Here is a 21,334-nt window from a genome sequence, read left to right on the forward strand (position 1 = left end):
TGCTCTGGTTGTAGCGCATGTATGTACATTGGGAGAGAAAACAGCCAAAGTCCAGTACAACAGCCAAACAACTAAATCCAGTGAGCAGACAAGGTCATACACAGCAAAGCAATTCAAACCAAGCAAACAAATCAGGCAAGGGCAAGGCAAAAAGCCAAAAACAAGAACAAATACAAACCAGGTTGAAGATGAAAACTCCTGAAACTGAAACTCCTGCAAGAGCGACGGACACCAGAGGAAACTGAGAGAAGAAACAAATGTGGCAGAGACATGTGGTACATGCTGGAGTATATGGACACAGGTTGACTGGGTGCAAACAACAGGGACAGGAAGTGGGCGTGGCCAGATAAATGGAGGGAAAACGAAATAATCAAGAGCGGGAACAGGAAGTGAGGAACAGGTGAGCCATGAAAACAGGAACAGCAGGAACTGCAAAGAACCACACATTATATAGACAGAGCCCTCACAGGTGAGTTTCGAGGGAACAGAAATAGAAATAGTTATTTTTGCACTTACACAAATTAGTGATAGTGAATTTAACCCATACTTTTTACACAAGCAATGGGGATTAGGTGTCTTTGTTCAGGGGCACCCCAGCCCTTGACCCATCTTGGGATATGAACTAACGACCCTCTGGTTACAAGCCCGATACCGTAATTAAATAAGAAGAACTGTCAGGAGTGGGATTCGAACCCACGCCTCTATTCAGAGACCAGAAGCCCCATGATGAGGAAGGAATATCACCTTGAGTCTGGCGCCTTAGACCGCTCGGCCACCCTGACACATCCCCAAGTACAGGTATTTATAGTTTTGAATTACAGCTGAGGAAAGAATGGACGATGAGACTAATATGAACTATACCTTTATATTTGAATATAAATATTTTAAACATGAAAATGACCAAAACAACATGAGGCAAAATGCAGCTGCCATGCTCATGATCCTTCTGCTCCTCACATGCAGGTTTACATTCTCCCAGCAATCAGACATCCATCCATTCATACATACATACATTCATCCAACAATTAATCCGTCCATCCATTCATCTATTTATCTAACAACGCATCTATCCGGCTGTCATCCATCCATCATCCATCTATTTATCTAACATTCCATCCATGTGTCTATACATCCATCCATCCATCTATCCATACATACATACATTCATCCAACAATGAATCCGTCCATCCATCTATTTAACAATCCATCTATCCGCCTGTCATCCATCCATTCATCCAACAATCCATACACCCAATTTATCTGTCCGTCTATCATCCATCTATTTATCTAACAATCCATCCATGTGTCTATACATCCATCCATTCATCCATCCATCTATCCATACATACATACATTCATCCAACAATCCATCCATCTGTATGTACATCAATCCACCGTCCATTTATACATACATGCATCTGTGCATCCATCCATTTACCCAACAATACATCCATTCACACACAAATCAAATCCCGTTACATGAAGTTTCCAGTTCATTAAAAAGAAAAATGCTAATAATTGCAGTGAATCGACAGAAATAAATCCGCGCACAGTCACAGCAGGTGACTGATGTCTGAACGCTGGCGTAGTTTATCTTTAACGCTTGCTTTTCTCTCAGCTGCTGTGTAATCACGGTGGAAAAAGGAAGAGAACTTATCAATAGTCAACCAGGTTAGATTTCAATACAGGGAGAGCAGGCTTCGCTCAAACAAGGCAGATGGGAGGAGGAAAGAGAAAAGAGTTGTTTACCTTTCCTCCCCTTCCTGATGGAGGGGGATTCATTAGCTGCTGTGTAAATCAATCTGCTTCTTCTTAAAGGCCTGTCAATTTAGTCCTGATGTCTGGCAGCCTGACATCGCTCACTGGATATTTAACTTGAAAGCCAATTAATCATGATGATTAATTCACTCACAAACCACATGGAACTGTTTGACTTCACCTGATGGAATAAGGGCCCGAACACGCCGTTGAAAAGAGGCAGAAAATGAGGAGGATTGGAAAAAATCGCGGCTCCGGTTTCTCTCAATCAGACCTTTTACACACAGAGTCTCAGCTGTAAGTTCTCACTCCATCCTTTCACTGTAGTCACTTCATAATTACAGAGTTGTGCTCGGGAAATGCTTTTGCTTTTAAAAATCTATAATGTCACAGCATGTTTGACCTGTGAATATAAATTTGCTTGCACTTACAAAGTAACACTGCTGTGAAGAAAACAGCCCCCCACACACACACACACACACACTGCCTTACTACACGCTAATATTTTCCTTAATATTTCCACTTCTTTCTCAGAATAAAAAGAAAAAAGAGAGAGAGAGAGAAAATGACAACCACACATTAGGGAAGTGGAGTGTGAACACATTTTCTACTCAGCACTTTATAATTAACTTTTCCAAGAAATGACCTTAACTGTACAGCGTCAGGCAAAAAAAAGGAGGCAGCAAATGTTATCAGCAAATGAAAAAGATGATGTTCTTTCTCTTTAATCTTTCACTGAAGCACGCGGAAATCCAATCTGCACTTAAAAGTTGATACTTACGTGGACATGAATGTATAAGTATGGACAAGAAAAAGAACACATTTTAGAACATTATAGAACATTTTAGAACAGTGGTTCCCAATCCTGGTCCTGCCTGTTTTAGATGTTTCCATGCTCCAACACACCGGATTGATTTCATCAAATTACCATCGTTAGTTTTTGAGATTTTTCCAAGAAGCCTGAGCCGATCAACTTATTAGAGGAAAATATAGACAATCAGACACGGCTAATATGAGCTGCAGGTGATGTTTAAAGACTTCCAGTTTCAGAAACTGTCCACAGAGGTCAGAGGTCATGTTATCACCATGACATGGACTAATGGAGAAATAAACAATTAAAGTGGGCAATTATTTGATCGTCATAGAGTCTACAAGTTTGACCAATGTCCAGAATTAACAATGGATTATACATCGTCTCCCACTTTGTCCTCCACATGAGAGTCACGGGGAGGCGCTGGTGCCAATCCCAGCTGACATAGAGCAAAGGGCGGGATCACACACTGGACAGGTCACCAACAACCATCCACTCTCTCACCTACGGTCAATTTAGAGTGTCCAATTTGACTGATCCACAAATCTGCATGTTTTTGGACTGTGGAAGGAAACCGGAGAACCCGGAGAAAACCCATGCATACATGGCAAGAACATGCAAACTCCATGCAGAGAGGCCCTTGTTCTGACCCGGTTGTAAACCCGGGTCTTCTTGTAGTGTAGAGTACTAACCACTACACCAGCAATGGATTAAAAGAGTTTAAATCAGTCTTTAACAGAGAAAAAAAACAGGAAATCAGCAGATGATGCCTTTAGCAAAGAGTGAAGAAACAACAGCAGAACACAATGTGGGAAGATGATGAGAAGCATCTTCCAAATGGGAATTATTGGAACCGCACAAACGCACGAGTCACAAAAACCCTGGGAATTTCAGAAATAAGTCGACCAGTCACATCAGAGCTCTGCTAACGAACTGATCCACGCCTCCTTAAGAAAGGACCACGGCCCCCACAACACGAAAAAACCTCCCACTGAGACAGACTCTACACGTCTGCACCTCAACAACGTCCGCTCTATTTTGAAGAGCAGGACATGAAAGCAACTACCGACCCTCCACACACGTGGGCTTGTATCGGATCCTAATTAAAAAGCCTTGAATATTATTTGCTGTAACAAAGGGAAAATCGGGGAGGGAGGGGGGGTGGGGGTTCATTTAAATCCAATTAGGCCTGTGCTGTTGCCTCAGAAGATGAGAGAGTAATTGCTGTTTGAACACGAAGGTCTTTGTTCTGGGTTCCAGTAGATTGATAAAGGCAGAAAGCCCACGATGTAGAGCGACTGGAGACGGGACAGAGCCGCCGTGAACCTACAGTATAAAGACCGGGACCAAATAACCAGACAATTAGCAGTAAGACATGAATTCAATGTTTTGTTCTGGGGGTAAAAAAAAGAAAAAAAGAAAGTGTGATTGAGCCTCCCGCTGCAGGTGTTACTGAAAAGATCAGTTGAGTTAATTGCTTAAGTCATTATTGACTTAAAACCACATGCAGAGTCTTTGCATCATCAAAGTGCAGAGTGTTAGTGTCTCATTTCACTCATTTAAATCATTTTCATCCCAATAACGTGGCTGTGATCGGTTCCCTCTCTCTCTCTCTCTCTCTCCAATATTTAAGTGATTACTGATTTATGACGAGGTGGAGGCTCAGGTGTTTGCCGCTGCCGGACAGGGTGGGTGGTGGTGGTAGAGGCGATCAATAACTCACACACACACACACGTGTACACACACAGCTCGTAAAAAAAAAAATAGGGGATATTTGCCAAACAGAGAAGAAGCTGCTTCTTCGTCTGTAGTTGCCAAATTCAATAAACCTGCGTCGTCTGTTGCTTGTTTGTAACAAGTTTGTCAAGATTTAAGAACCTCAGCGCTGGAGGTCATTAACATTGTGCCTGTTCTCAAGTTAAAATGAAGGGAAGAAAAAAAAAATGAAGCAAAAGCATCAGTGTCCTCGGTGAATTGCTGTGGGAATAATACACAACTCCTTATAAGGACGTCCTGGGAGTGCGTGTTTATGGGTCACATATTCAGGCTTTAAAAAGTGCGTCTTTTCTTCTTGTTGTGTGTCGCTGAGTCAAAGTTTTGCATATAAAACTGTAGTGAGTAGTGATAATTGTGCAGAAGTCACAAAATAGAATAGTTTTTCTTTGATTTTTGAGCTGTGACGTATTTCCAAATTTCACAAATTCAATCAGATTTCGTCAATTGTGAGTACCTTTTTGCTCAGGAGTATTTATATAGTTGGTGAAAATGGAAAATATATTTCTATAATGGAAAAAAAGGATAGAAGACACTCTGTATTGCACATGTAGAGCATCTGTTTTAACGTAAAAAAAGCAGCCTCAATTCTCTGTGTTCTAAGGGCAAAGTTCAACTCAGAGGGGGGTTTTTAAACCCATATAATTCATAATATTATAATAAAAGCCCCTTTGTAAACAGCATTTCCAGGAATGTATTTACCTGGGGAAAAGAATTCCCGGTTTCCACCGCACCTCAAAGTTTCTGGAAAACGACGGTCGCTTCTTCTTCTTTCTTCTTGTAAAGGTCTGCAAATGGTGTTCCACCAATCAGTGATCTGAATAAGAGGAGATATTTCTTTTGGTAAAAAAGTTTGGGGTCATTTGCGAGGTTTTTCAAAATCCTGGGTAAATGAGAACAGTTCCTGTGGTGGAAAAGCGGGTAATGACGATAATTTGTTTATTAATGAAGCGTATTTGTCTTCAGATTATGCTGCATTATCAGAATTCAAGCATCTGATATGACAACTCATCCCAAAGACAAAAGAGACCGTATAAAAAATCCATTTTATTTTATCTCAACATCACAAATTAGACTCCAGAGAGTTTAATTTCAGACATTTAAAAAAAGAAAATCCTCCTCTGTGTGAGGCATTAACACAGACAAAGTCAAAGTTGTCTGATACTGTGATCCATCGCCTCCCTGTCTGTGCTTGTTTGTGTGTTTAATGCCGGCTTGTATAGGAGTAATTAAATTACATGATCAATACAAACAGAGCTGCGAGTAATCGTAACATCTGCTCCTCAGCGCACACAAAACATCCTCTGTCACACACACATACACACAAACAGAGGTTTGCACAGCTATTCTTCTGAGGACACTGCACTGAAGTCCATTCGTTTCCCTAACGTTAACCATAACCACAATACACGTCTTTATCCTTAAGAAAAGAGGTTTTTCCTCATTAGTGCCGGATCCCCATGAAGTTTAGTGGCCCTGAAAAATAACCACCAGCATTTTATGTCATTTAATGTCTTACGATAATACATTTATTACATATTTAACCTTTAAATGGTGCGGTTAACATGCTGAGTGTTTATTTTAAACACACACAGAGTCTCTGGAGATGTCCCCCGTGCCTTGGATTAGTCAGTGTAAGATTAAGGGAGCACAGCTGCAGGAGAGCAAAACACTGATCAGGTCACATCTGTGAACCCCTGGGACTCTGTGAAGGTCAGAGGTCACACGATGGAGGTGAGAGGGCAGTTATCTGGCTTTAGGCCAAGGTCAAGGTGGCAGAGGTCAGTGTCTGAGTTGGCAGCCTCATCCTGCCCTTGGCCGTGATCGATAGGAGCAGGGGTCTGTGTTTGCCTCGGTCAAACGATCGATGAGACATTTACATTTAGCCCGGTCACTCCGCCGCTCGTCCTCTTCAGACACTCGTCCCTCCCACGTCTTTGAGTGCAGTGGTCTGGTTTCACAGTTTTGTCCCGCAGTGGGAGGGACGGCGCTTCGCCAAAAACCACGGCCACACAACTGCCAAACGTGAGTGTTTATCTGTTTCACACCTGCTCCAAATCTGCCCTGCTGGTACCTCGTGTGTGTTTTTGATATTTTTTTTTCATCCATTGAAGACTCTTTTTGTTGTTTTCGTCCTGCAGTTGGTTCCTCATTTTATTTAACTGTGTATAGTTACATGCAGTAGTGGTTTACAGCAAGAAGACCCGGGGTCGCGGACCCAGTCAGAACAAGGGCCTTTCAGCATGGAGCTTGTTCTCCAAGGAGAAAACCCACGCACACACATCCCTACCAGGACGGAAACTGCCCGGAAACTGCCGGTGGTACTGCCCCATTTAATCACCATTGTAAGCTCTCCTGTGACGAGCACAATGACAAACCAAAAGAACGCAAAGGACGGACAAAAGGCTCAGTTTCTGACTCCATCTTTTTGCATAGAGAATAAATGGGCCTATGGACGGCAGTCTATTATGCCATGCTTTCATCATGGTACCGTTCGGTTTGGTACAGTACGGTAGGGTAAGTTTTGAAACGCCAAAGCCCGCGTCAATGAGATACGTAGCGTGACATTGTGCCAATGCGCCAACAATGCGATGTAGTGACGCTTTTCTCTCGCCAAATCAGCTGACTGTTGTGGGTCTAGCTCCACCCATATCATTCCTTACAGTTACTCTGGTACACCAGGGGAAGGGTACCGAAAAATGGAACAATTGGGGGCAGTTAGTTTGGTACTGTTCTTACTGGAAAGTCAAAAAAATGACCAAACCAATGCGTTCCATTCACACTCACGCTCTTCAATACAGTAATATGACCCCAAATTTAAAATCTTTGGATTGGGGAAAACCCTGAGTGTCTGGAGAGAAGAGGAGAACATGCAAACTCCACCCATACAGGCCCTCTGTTAAACTGTGATTCAAACCTGTGACCTTTTTGCTGTGAGAGGACAATGACAAGCACTATTTTTCCGTCAACAAATTGACCTGACTGTCCCATCAAAGTACAGACGAGCACAGTGACCTTTAAATTTCCCACCTCTTCCTGTTGATGTTGTTTTGTTTTGTTTTAATGACCCTGTTAGCGTTTCTCGTTAGCTCCTCACTGTATTCTTGAACCGTTCTCCATCCTCCACAACGACGCGGGACATTCAGACAAACGGAAGCTATGTTGTTTGAATAGTGTCTCCCATTAGATGGACCTTCCTTTATATTCACACATGGTGCATTTCCAGTCCCAGAGCAATTATACACATGACTACACATGGAGCTAAAGGAACAGACTCAGTCTTTATCACCAGCCAAAGAGCGTCAGCACTGAGCCGCTGTCGTCCGCTCCGGCGTCAGCGTCCACGGTCAAAGAAGAACTAATGTTATTTAGTTGTAATCAAATGACTTGCGACGCGGACAAGAAAAGTGGAAAACCTGGACTTAAATTAGCATTTTGCGCTCTTTGCAAAACCGCTCCGTTGAAGGAGTTGTGATAATCACTGCAAGTTTCTACCTCTAGTTCAGCAACAACGCCCAATAACTTTGCATAAAAAATACAAGACAAGAGACCAGTATGGTCCTAACAACACGTTCAGGTTTCTTCAACTAACATATTTACAAAATAGATCACCATTAGGGGTGGGAATCACAGGGTACCACACTGTACGATATGCGATAAATGTTATATGGTCCAAAATACCAATAATATCAATGATATCTGACTAACTGAAATAGACGATATGGGATGTTTTTTGTTTGTTTTGTTACTTTTGTAAGAGAGCTGATCTGCTTCTGTTGATCCACAGCCGCTATTGACAGTTCCAGCATATTCTTCTTTTCCCACAACCATGACATCCCTCCTTCATCAAGGATATGTCATATGTTTTTTCTTCTGTGGCTGCCTGTTCAACAATTTGAACATGACGTGTACAGAGACTACAGTACGTCCACTCACAAATATGCTTCAACATTGAGATTCTCTCCCCTGCACATCCACACTAATCTCTGTAACTCACAGCGGAGTCGGTCTTTGACGACGAGGACAACCCTTCCAGTCGAGCGGCATCAGCCTCTCCAGGACGGAGCCGTGTCAGAGAATGTGGCAGCAGCTGAAGATGAAGGCAGGAGCGCTATTTGAACCTGCTCACTCTCTTCCGTCTCCCTGTGGGGACAGAGAACGGGAAGGTGAGTCATGTATTATTGAGAGTCAGGTCTGACTTTGTGCTTGATCAGGGCTTGATTGAGACAAGCAGTGACTGGTGTTTTTTTTCTCTCCCCGTGTAAGCGGAAGAACGTCTGCACGGGAATGAAGGTGAACTTGTGACCTCCACGTAGAACTCGGTCAATACCTGCGTCCACTGAATGCAGAAACACCATCCTATTGTCAGGTGTACACAGACAGACAATGTCAACAGAGGATTTAAGATACATTACTCTCTTATACATTAATGACCGGGCCACTGCAGGGAACCCGCGGTCCTTGAGGGCCCCGTTTTGAGCACTAATAGACCCGAGCGCATGAGTATTGGTTATGTGTCGTCACCACAGGGAGTTGTGCTTTAGCCAATCCATAATTAAAGCAGGAAAGTCAAAGCGCTGTTGCTGCTCCTCTGCCGTTCAGCAAACAAGCCTCAGCTGATATGCTCTTTAAGTCATTAGCAGCTCTGATTCGCAGCCGCGGCACCTTGTTAACAGAACAGAGACACAAATCCCAAGATGGAGTGCTGGAGCAGTTCAGTCGTGTTTATCTGACTTCAATTCAGTGTTGAAGAAAGTTGTGCACTTCTATTTCTTCTTAATTATCCATCTATCTATCTATCTATCTATCTATCTATCTATCAAGTGTGTGTTCAAACACAGCATGATCTATCTAGATGTAATGATGATAGCTAGCGAGCTAGCTAGCTATCATCAGTTACTACATCACTACTGCAAAGGTGGAGCTTTTAAAAAATGCATTTTCAACCCAAATTGCTCACACACGTCTCTCTTTAAGATTTAAGAAAGATGAAAATACACATAATAAGCAAAAACAAAATGTTATACGTCTGTGTTGTGTTAAGTCAAAGAATTAAAAGGCCGTCTCTGTTCAATGTTCGACAGAAAGTGCGTAAAAACAAACACAAACACCAGTCAGACGCACGTGGAGTCCTAAACAAATTAAACAATAAAAATATACGTTACATATGATAAGTAAAATGTAAAAAGTCGCATACCTGTGTCGCAGCAGACAGGAAGGAGGTTGTTGCTGAATTGTTTGAAGCCTGTGTGTCGAGCTACGTGGCTACTTCCTGTCAAAACAAGCTACTTCCTGTTGTAACAATTTAAGATTTTAAATAAAAATAAGGTTATATTTTGTAGTTTCTTTTAATTAGTTTTTTTTTAGGGTGCACAACTTGACATTCACCCGTTCTTGCAATAGTCTTGTATCTAGAATTACATTTTTCTTATTGTTAAACAAGAACTATCTATCAGGCAGACGATCCATTGTGGCAATCCCTAGAGAGAGAATCTAAATATAAAAGTTGGCAAAATGTGAAACATAGGTCGAGTTTTTAGTTATTTTAATATGGACTGAATATTTAAATACATAGATGTTACTGACTTCTAACTAAGTATTTATTTACAGAAGATAATTTAGTGTTTAATGATTTAGTAATACTGACAGACAGTTCCACGTGTGTATCAACAGACAGCAAAAATCCTTTTTGTGGAATTAAACATATTAGCTAAGTTAAATGTAGACGCTTTTTTCCATTAAATAACTACAAATAAGTCTCAGTTGGAAAAAACTTCTCAGAAAAAACTCCAGAATATCAGTGAACCATAAATAAAAAGTGCTGTGAGTGGGCTGTTGCCATGTCAGACGGGCGGCATTTGAATATCAAATCTAAGCAAAATAAGGAGAAAAAAAACAAGTTAACCTTCAAGCTGCAGTGTACATTGATTCAGTGTTAAATATGCATTCAGAAGATTTATTGTCCTGCGCTGATCGGCCTGCGCGGCTGGACAAACGCCATCAAATGACAGCTTTGCCTGCGTCTTCACCTCCTTCTGTTTTGTCAATTCTTGGATCTACAATCAGGACAATCCATCATTGTGGCACATAATGCAAAAAAAAAAGATATTAAACTCACTCTGAGGAAATGTATTCACATGCAAAATGCTGCTTAAGCGTTTAGAGAAAGTGAAGGTTAAGAAAGGGAGAATACTGCGGGTGATGCAACTTTACACCTGACAGTCAGAATAAATATTAATCCACGTCCTTAATGGACTTTAGCTTCATATAGAACCAGGAAATATATTCTAAATTCTCCCAATTTCTGTCAATTTCTGCCCAACACAGAAGATTACTTACTGTAAACCTCTCCTCAGCGTGTAAAAGCATCCAAAGTAGGTTTTTAATCATCAAATCACACCAGAATGCCTCATTAGATTTGTATTAATTTAATCGTTTTACAGGAGTTAGCGAGGTGACAAGCCTGGTGGCATCAGCTCAACAACAGGGGAATCATACTGAATACGGCTAAGTGTAAAAAAAAAATGAATTTACATAAAATCAACAGCCAACAACAACAATTGAGAGAATCAATGGAATGTGGGAAAAAAAAGTCATATTTTTTGTTTTTAATGGAAATGTAATGGTTGGGACAGACAGATAAGAGGGCGGATGAATGGACGGTAAATGCTCATTTATCCATGTATACAGTATATGTGCAGGTGCCAAGGCCTGCTCCGGAGCTTGTTGCTAAGGGCAACCTGTTTGCCCCCCCCCACCCACCCCTACTTTATCTGCTAAGCAGATGCCCCCTTGCTCATTCCAGAGGTTAAGATGTCACCATGCCAACCAGCAGGTGTCCAATGTGCCAAACTTGACGCACAACTGTCTGACTTTCAGGTGAGAATGTTGAAAGAATGTTTTTTGTGAACATCTTAAGAAATAAATTTAGACAATATCGTCCTAAAACCATGGTTCTCAAACTGTGGTACCCCGAGTGGTACACAAACGTCCTCTGGTGGATATGTGATCATAGTGGAGCTGAGGAATTTTGACCAGTGTGTAGAAAATGAAACAAATAACAATAACTAAATAATACTAATTAACTTTATTATTACTTATCTTTCGCTCTATTGTCATCTATTACGCAACTCATTTAAAGCCAAATCTGTAACATTGTGGATATCATTTTAAATTTGTAAACAAATCATCTGCAAAGCACGTTAAATTAATTTAAAACTTATTTAACAAGCATATGAACATAATTCTGAACTTAAAGTTTGAGAAAATTCTATAAAATTGGTGGACCCAAAAACAACATCTCCCACATCCCATCTGTGGGTCCCAACCCAGACTTTGGGAACCACTGAGATCAGATAAGATTTATGCTTAATAATATAATTCACAAAGGGGAAATTCAAATTGACACAGCTGCAAACGGTAGCAGGTAGCAGCAAAATGTAATAAAAGATAAATATAAATGACAGAATAGCAAAATATTAAATATCAATTCATAATACAAATATGATACACAATAACAATATACAGTATGCAAAAAGATTATACTATAAATACTATAAAGACGATAATAAATGAACTGTAAACATCCATCACTATGTTACATTTATATAGTTGTAAGTGTTGAAATACAAAAACATTTCAACTTTACGTTGTTTTTCACATTCATGTTGTTCATATGCAAGTGTGTGTGTGTGTGTGTGTGTGTGTGTGATTATTCATGTCATTCATATGGAGTGATTAAATATTCCTCGTCCCCTCAGAGCGGTGAAACAAACGGAGCGCGGCCGCGTCCTAACGAGAGCTGACAGATCTTTTAAATAATGTTTATTTATCAGTGGTAACATTTACCAGCCCCTCACACACACACACACACACACACACACACAAGCTCCCTCTGGCATCTGACTTTTAGGCAACGTCAACCTCAACTGACAGTTCCTTTCTTTTCTTTCCTTCTCTTTTCTTTTAACTTTGTGGAACTTTTTAGAGGAAAACTTTGCGGTCACCGTATCAGCGGCTGCTTCCTGTCTTTTCTTCCTTCAGCCACTTCTCTGCTCTTTATACAAAAAGAAGACGACGTGTTCATGAGGTCGTATAATAGGAAACACGAGATCGTACCACGCAAAATAGCCCAGTTACAAAAAACACCAGAAGGTACGGTATAGTAAACAAACTTAAAACAACTACTTAAAGTAATAAAACTCAAGATTAAGCTCAGTCAAACTTAAGCTACTTACATGTTTTAAATGTGTCCACCATTGTCTTTTTTCCCCTGTGCAAATACATGAATATATGGACATATTCATTCGCTGTCATCTGCATGGCGATACATTATTCACTGCTTTCCTGAGCTGCAGATAATATTATATTATATTATACTTCCATTAATACAAAGTCTGCTTTTACAAAATGCAAACACACACACACAGGATTTTACTTTCTGGGGGGAATGTCAGCCCGACTCGGGGTCAAAGGTGTCATTTTTTGCAAGTTGAAACCAGTATAAAAGCACAGGAGCAGGAACGGGATGAAGGACACATGTGAAGCCTGTTGGTTGCCGCGGTGAATAAAAGAAAAGGGGGTTACGCTTTATTTTTGAATTTTAACGCCAATAAACCGGATTGTTCATCGCCCCGAGCTGCTCCAGGTAATTTGAATTTCCTGAAATCCACTGTTTTTTTTTATTTGCTACTTGCTATAACTATAAAATAATGATGTAATGTTCTTTTTTTTTAACAATTTCTTCACTTTTTCTTTTTAAAAAAAGGGAGCATTTCCTGTCCTCTAATCAGAGCCGTGTTCCTGCGGCGCTCGCACGCGGTTTCCTGAAGGCACGGAGAGATTTCCTGCTCTCGTCAGCGCTGTTTTTCAGATTCTTTTTTCCACAAATCTGAACTCAAAGACTTTGTTCGAGACGTCACCTTTCGCTAACGTCCACGCGCCATGAGACTCTAATGTCAGTAAGAGCGTACAGTAGTTCAAGCGTTAGTAAACAGGCCCCACGTTTGCTTCTATACATAATACATCGTTCTCATAAATGTTCCTCTAATGAAGTGAGGTCGCATATTAAGCGACACTTTTATGAATTCGCATGAAGAGCGATACGGCGAAGCGCAGGAATCATTTGAATACTCATACGTACGTATTTGAATATTGTATATTAAATATGATAAGCAGTGCTTGTTGCCTGTTTGTTTTATTTAAGTGTTGACATGTTTGAGGGTAACAAATATGACAATGCCCTTTTGTAAAGGAAAGAAAATTAATAAACATGTGTGGTTCAACAGAATGGAACAACACACATTTATTTTTATTACCTCTGAGAGCTGCTGGATGTGGAGCGAGATATTTGAAGTAGCGTGAAGTGATGCTGAACCTGAAGAATAGGAAATTATTTAACTTATTTGGGTTGTTTTAGGTTTGTAGGATGTAGTTTTGAGTTTTTCCGTAAAGAAGAAATTGTTAGGAGGGGAAATAATAAATGAAAATACTCGGCAAACGATAAAATGTGCCATTTTTTGTGAAATACAAAAGTTTGCAAAAGGGAAAATGTATAAATAATGTAATAAATATCCATTATCCAACTCATTAAACCTCAAACACATATTCATTAAACCCAAATAAATGTATATCAGTGACAGTCACATTTTGGGTGTATTTTTGTAATTGTTGTAATTGTACGTTTTTGCACAACAAATATGTAAGAAATAATGATTATTTTCTATATAAAAAAAATAGTAAGAGCTTAATGAAACCCAATATTGTGACCCGAACCAAAATATAAATCAAGGTAATTGCAATATAGCAACTCATTTAAAGCCATATCTGTAACACTAGATATATTGAAATAGTATGCATTAAAAATGAATATTTAATTAATTTACCATTAAAAAAATAATTTGTAATGTGTATTATTTAAATCAAACACACATAATTCTGAACTAAAAGTTTGAGAAAATTCTTTAAAATTAGTTTGGGGGACCAAAAAACAACATCTCTCACGTCCCATCTGTGGGTCCCGACCCAGACTTTGGGAACCACTACTATAAGATAAGATTTACTTTATATACGTTTACTAATATAATTCACAAAGGAGAAATTGACACAGCAGCACAACGGTAGCATCAAAATGCAACAAGAGACGAATGAGAACAGAAATTGGGAAATGAAAAAGTGACAGCAAAATATAAAATAAAAAAAAAGGTGAATTAAAAAATGTCAAAATATACAGTAAATACGTCTTTGCACCTTGTTTCCGTCTCACTTTGCCGCGTAATTGGGGACCGACTCAGGCTGTGGGGGGACGGATATAGATACAGATACAGAAAAAACATGAAATGACTGCTGCTACACCAAAGCCCTGTGTTACAACGCTGCATAGAAAATGATATGCAAGTGGCATGTTTGAATATTCATGACCAAAAATTCCAACGGCTGTTTGTACAGCGGCATTAATTAGTTGCCCGAGGGGGGGGCAAAAACCCAAATACGAAGCTGGGGGACTCGGTGCTGAGACGCGGCAGTCCCGAAGACAAAGTGAGACATTTTGTGAGACAAGTGTGTGTGCAAACACAGCGTGTGTCTCTCATTAAAGTATGGAATGTCAATACAGAACAATTCTAACTTTATTTGAAGGTATAGTTTGAGTATGGGGGTGTATATAGAATAATAACAACAACTTGGTCCTATTCTGTTTTTAGTATTATCTTATGTTCTTAGTTCTATTATAACACTATTTATTTACTGTTTCATATTTTTTATCCTTTAGTTTTTAATTATATTAGTTAGATATCTATAGCTAGCTAGATATATCTATCTATAGATATTTAGCTAGCTCTAACTAGCTAGTTAGAGATAACTAGATAACTATAGTTATATTATGAGGTGCATTTGTTATCTATCCATCTATCTATCAAGTGTGTGTTCTCATTAAAGTATGAGATGTCAACATAGAACAATTCTACTAACTATATTTGAAGGTACGGTTTAGGTTTTTGAAGTATAGGGGTGTATAACAACTTGGTCCTATTCTACTTTTAGTATTATGTATTAGTATTAGCTTTTATTCATATTTGCTAGCTAGCTAACTAGCTAGATATCTCTGGCTAGCTATCTCTAGCTAGTTACACACCTCATAATATAACAACAGTTAAGACAGAAAACAAGAACAAGAGATAGTGTACAGAAGTTTAAATGGGTCAAATCTATCTGTAATGTAACAGTGTTTTGTTTACTTAACCGTTTTCTATATTTATTACTTTTATTACCATTTACTATTATTATTGCTCGTAGTGTCCATACTTCTACTGTAAACTTCAATGTCGACTTCCACACCACAGCACATAGTGTTTCATGTACACTCTACGTATTTCAGTTTTTCATTGAAAACTTGCTTTGTTTGGAGTTACTTTGGCATCAAATCCCAAAACTCGCCTCAGGCACCAAAACGCATAGAGCCGGCCCTGTAAGAATGTTTCCTGAATGCAGAGTGAGTGGTGTTTGAGGAGAAGAGGAGAACCGGAATATGATTTGCACATGGTTTCACTGTGAATGTAAAGGCACAAAAAAATCAATAACATCTTCACTGTACGACATGTTTTGAATGTTTTCCGACATTTATTATGCCCGCACACGATCCTTGTCTACAGCGTTATCTTATTTTATTTGATATATAGCAAACAGTGAGAGTTGTATGAATGTTTTTTGATAAGAGTACAACTTGTTTATCTGCTGTCACAAATTCACATTAAAGCAAAGTTCCTTCTCCCACTGCGATTAACTGGACTACTGCATGTTTACTCGGACTTGCCAAGTGGTCCGATAGCCTGTCTTAGTTGGACTACAGCCATAGCTTGATTAAACTGTGCATGTAGACTGCTGTAGTTGATGGTTTGGAACGGTGGAACACGTTCAGACCAGTTTGAGTCTTGTTAAACGTTTACATGCAGTAACATGTATTTAAAAGTCCACTTTTAGTCAGACTAAGACAATAATTGGGTTTTCTTAATGTCATGTTAACACTGTAGTCTGACTAAACAAACTAACTAAACAAATAAACTAAAAATGCGTTTCATAGTCTGATTACTCCTGCATGTATACACACTTAGTCGGACTGGAGTCGGACTTTCTGCCCCATCTCACCATCCATTTTGCTGTTTTTCTGTGACGTAAAGGTCAACAGGAAACTGATTCAATGCGCACTAGCTTATAGAGAGAAACAGCGCCATCTACGGAGGCAGAGTCAGACATACAAGGCCAATAAATAGATTTTCTCCTATATTTGGACTCGGCAAGTTATCCCATTTCCTGTCTTAGTCAGACTAAGGCCTCAAGCTTGATTAACCTGTGCATGTGGATGGTTGTCGTCGACTTCTTCTATTATTTCCAGGTCAAAGTTGAGGGTTGGGAAGAGTAGAACATGTTCAGACCAGTTTGGGTCTTGTTCAGTCCAGTTTCAGTCAGACTTGCGTGTTTAGCAGCAGTGTTTCAAGTGAAAAAGACGCCAATGAAGAATTGGAAAAAAAAAGATCTCTTTTGAGTGAAACTTCTCTCTCCGTTTTTGTTTGATTTTTTTTTTTCCACTGAATGTGTGTCATTAAAATGTCTGCATATTCAACAGAGACAGAGTTGATGCAGTTGAAGAGTCTCAATCGTCTCCTACGCGGCAGCACTGCGAGTTAAAAGAGACGCGCAGAGAGGGAGAGTTCCACTGCCAGACACATTAGCATGCCTTTGAAACAAGAGACCTTGAGTGTGAACGAGGGCCATCCATATGCACTTTGGAATGTAATTTATATGCACAGACTGAGGTGTGAGTATACAGTGTGTGTGTGTGTGTGTGTGTGTGTGTGTGTGAGAGAGAGAGGCCAGTGGACGTCAGAGGTTTCCACTGGTCGACAACGTACAATAACCATTATTGAACAGCCCGTTCCTCTTCACGGACACAACTGAAACAAACTCACCGTTGAGGAGAAAATATATAGTTTATCGATGTCACAGTGACTGAGTGTAATAAAATCTCCATTTCTTTATTAGAAAACAACCACATTAAAAAAAAAACATAAGAGTTTTTCCAGCTGTTGGTTAAAGGTGTTACTGCGATCCCTGTGCTGGGGTGTGGTTGCCAGATTTTCCAAAAATGTTAAAAAAAAAAAGACACTGCACTTATGCCGAGCTTGTAAAGCTTGTGGTATACTTCACCATCGGGTGGCGGTATAAGTCTGGACACAGGGAATGGCATGCATACCTACCAAAGAAGAAGAGAACGATGCTACAGCTCGGATCTCGGACACGTCAGGATCGAGCAGCTCACGGGTGAAAGGCCCGTCAGGTTGTCAGCCGGTTGGAAGGTCACCAGGTTGAGGCTTGGATGACTATCCTTGGCGACTACTTCTACTGTCGAAATTCTGTGAAAAAGTCAGAATTCTATATGCCAAAAAAGAAAAATCACAGGATTTAACAGACATAATCATAATTTTACCAAAAATAAAGACTTTTACACAGTATTTTATGACGTATAAAGGTAAGTGGATGCTCTGCTTGTACGTCTCCACATTTCCTCGGTGATATTGACAAAGATGTCCGAGTATAAAAGTGTTTGCTCGTAGACCGGAGTTACTTTTACTCTCTGCCACTGGTGACCTGTGTGCTTGACTCTCTCTGAATTATACATGACGATTATACACGACGCAGTCCTCTGAATTGTAAATTTCCACAATTATACGTCCCATTGTCTATTCATTATTTCAAAAACGAATGGCAAATTATGTAAAATCATCTGTAAAGAGGAGCGCGGCGTGTAATATGACTTGCCATATTGTTCATGCAATTCAAATATTCCCCCCTTTACTTTATCCCCTCAGAGTTGACCGTAACCGGATTTAAATGTGATCTGACTCGTGTGTTCCGTGAGATTAAGATACATTTGGAAGATGAGTTAGAAGATTAACTTAAACCTGCCTTAAGGTTAAGTAAATATAAAGATAAGTGGATAAAATAGGACCAAGTGTTGACTGTGAGTCAAACAGGTCCTCTTGTCTCAAAGTGAAGGACTTCATTCAAGTCCCTCTGTATATTTCTGCTTCTCTTTTTGGATTATTTGACACGTTTCTCTGTACTTTCTACATAAACACGCCAAACTTGTATGTCTTTAATTTATCTATTTATAAAATATCCTAAATGAAATGTGTTGCCACTCTAAAGACAAACAGGACCAGTATGTATCAAAACAACACAGCTGTTTTCAAAGTAAATGTTTTAATTTCTGTTTGGCCAACGCTCTGCAGTTTTCAAAATAAAAGTCTCACTCCCTGTTGATCCACACTGAAACGAAACTATGCAGTTTTCAAAATAAAATAAAGGTCTCCAGTCCTGTTTGACAACTCTGCAACTCTGGCCAAGGTAATTCTGCAGCTTTCAAAATAAAAGTCTCATTGACTTTTTTTTCAAACAAAAACACAACCCTGCAGTTTTCAAAATAAAGGTCTCCGGCTCTGTCTGTCCACACTGAAACTCAACTCTCTATTTTTCAAAATAAAAGCATTGTCCTCTGTTGATCCACACTAAAACACATCCCTGGAGTTTTCAAAATAAAGGTCTATGATTCAGTCCATCCACACTAAAGAACAACCTCAGTTATCAAAATAAAAGTCTAATTACTGTCAATTAACATTTTATAACTGCATGTAACCGTTTAGAAGCAATAGAAATGTGTACCTTTTTTCATATGGATGTAAATGATTGATACGTGTCGTATTCATTTTCCCTCTCTGTGCTTCTATTGCAGATACATATTTGACAGTGGGCGTATAATATACAGAATCATTTACATACAGTCGTATGTGCTGTACGTACGTGCACAGTTGGACACTTTGCTTTTGTGAAAGTGACAGTTTTCTGTGTTTGACACGCGTTCATGAACACATCGCCACGTTACACCTGAACCTGATTCTGCAGCCGACACCAACGTGACCGCGAGGATAATTGAAATCTACAGCAGGGGATTCTTCTCGTGTGCTGGTTAAATATCAGAAATAATCAAATATTCACAAATGTGGGATTTTTAATCAAGGGATAACGACATGTGATGTTTAATTATGTCAAGCAGTTTGTGGGTTTTTAACTGTTAATGACATTTTAATTTAGTTTCATTGAATTTCATTGTATTTGGGCAAGTGTATTCTTTTCTGTAATATTGTGTTTGTATCTGTTTAATCATTTTCTATTCTATATTGTGTTTGCTTTGTTTAGTTAAATTCTACTCTGTTGTGTCCGGTTGGGCGTTATTTGTCTCCTCTCCTTCCAAATGAATTTAATATGGAAAATTTGACCTATTTGACCCATAAAATGAAGATATGTATATAGATATAGTTTATATAAAAGAACTATAGTTTGTTGGATTTTTGAAATTTAACAACTAGAAAAAGAAAACTGTTTTTACCTGTTAAAGGAAAAAACACGAGCATGTGTCGCTGACTTTGAAATAAAATGCGTTATTTGTGGAAAATGATAGTTTTATGGTTAACATTTCCATGTCGTCACGTTTGAAAAGGAGGTAGAAGTCTAAACTTATACGTGCTTGTCCTGCTACACACAATTTAATTTATATATTTATTTTAGTCTCAGTATTAAAGAGCCCAGAAGTCCATGATTCTCCAGGATTTAGTTCTGACCAGAATGTAAAGACCAACAATGAATCCGCTGCTTCTTGTCCATCCTCCTCCTCCCTCTCCTCCCGCTCTGCTGGTGTCACCCTCTCATCCTCTCTATCTCCCCCCTCATCCACTATTCTCCTCCTCACCTCCCCGCTGCACTCCATCCCCTCTGCTGAGCACAGGTATTTGTTTGGGAATCTCTCGGTGGAAATTATACTCCCCATCTCCGGCGCTCGCTATCAACACACAATTATCATGGGCAATCATGCAGAACAGCGCTGAATTCAGCCGGGACTCCCACTCTGATGACATGACTGACTGCGAGGCCCGAGCTTCTCCTGGAGGAAAGTGGCTCCTCACTTGCCTTAAACCTCTCTCTCTCCATCTCTCTCCTCCTCCTCCTCGTCGTCTTTTCTCCCACTCTTCTGATTGAACATACTTTTTTTGTGTCGTCTTGTGATTTCACATTAACCAGGAAGTCCGCGAGATAAATCTATTTCCGAGGGGAGCCTCGGCTGAATCGCGTGATCTTATCGCACAGTTCATTAGCATCCGCTGACCTCTGTGACCTCTCGCTGTGACCCGCAGTCCTTCGCCTCCATGTAGCTTGGAGTGAATGTGCTTTTCTTTTCTTTTTTTCCAGATCTGGAGGTGTGATTCCCCATCATCCGTCTCACAAAGTAATCAGCTCCTCACATTGTGTCACTCTCTCGTGCTTCTGAAGGTAAACTGCGGATGTATTTCCTTGTGTATGATAAGTACATTATAAAGCCCGGGGAGTTGATACAGACACACAGGAGTCCATTCAGACCCTGATCAAATGCTCCATTCATGAGTGAAATTACCATCCGTCTGTCAGCCAAGGTGTGAATTCTTTCATCTACACCACCATCGCCACTCTCTCCTCCTCCACCTCCTCCTCCAAGCCCAGGTTTTGATTAAATACACGCCGGCTCAGAGATAAGCAGAATGGCATTGCTGACACTCAGGGTGCAAAGTTGGCGTGCAAAGCAAGTAAGACAAGAGCGCCACCTTGTGGTAATGGGTTTGAATTTGTTGTATTTGTCCATATGTGTGTGTTCCAATGAGAGAGACAAACAATGCTGGCAGTTCCATTCCTTTGTGTGTGTGTGTATTTGTATAGTTTTTTTTAAAAAAAAATAGCTGTCACTTTACTTTTACTGAATTGTGTTTTTTATGAAGTATTTAACTTGGTTACATGCATTTTAAAGTTTATATAGATGAGAGAGAGAGAGAGAGAGAGGACCAAAACATGGACATAAAGTGCCACAACACACGTTTTTTATAAAAACATGCTTTATGACAAATGTGACTAAA

The 21,334-nt window shown here is 39.8% G+C and overlaps 1 non-coding gene across 1 annotated transcript; it reads right to left on the reverse strand.

Annotated features, from left to right (window-relative positions):
* Positions 1–672: 672 nt before the first annotated feature.
* trnal-caa lies at positions 673–782 on the reverse strand. Its single transcript has 2 exons — positions 745–782; positions 673–718 (listed from the first exon to the last, which is right to left on the reverse strand). It is a non-coding gene; the product is annotated as a tRNA-Leu (tRNA).
* Between the last annotated feature and the right edge of the window lie 20,552 nt (positions 783–21,334).

The sequence above is a fragment of the Solea senegalensis genome, linkage group LG2 (genome assembly GCF_019176455.1).
Source record: "Solea senegalensis isolate Sse05_10M linkage group LG2, IFAPA_SoseM_1, whole genome shotgun sequence".
NCBI lineage: Eukaryota > Metazoa > Chordata > Actinopteri > Pleuronectiformes > Soleidae > Solea > Solea senegalensis.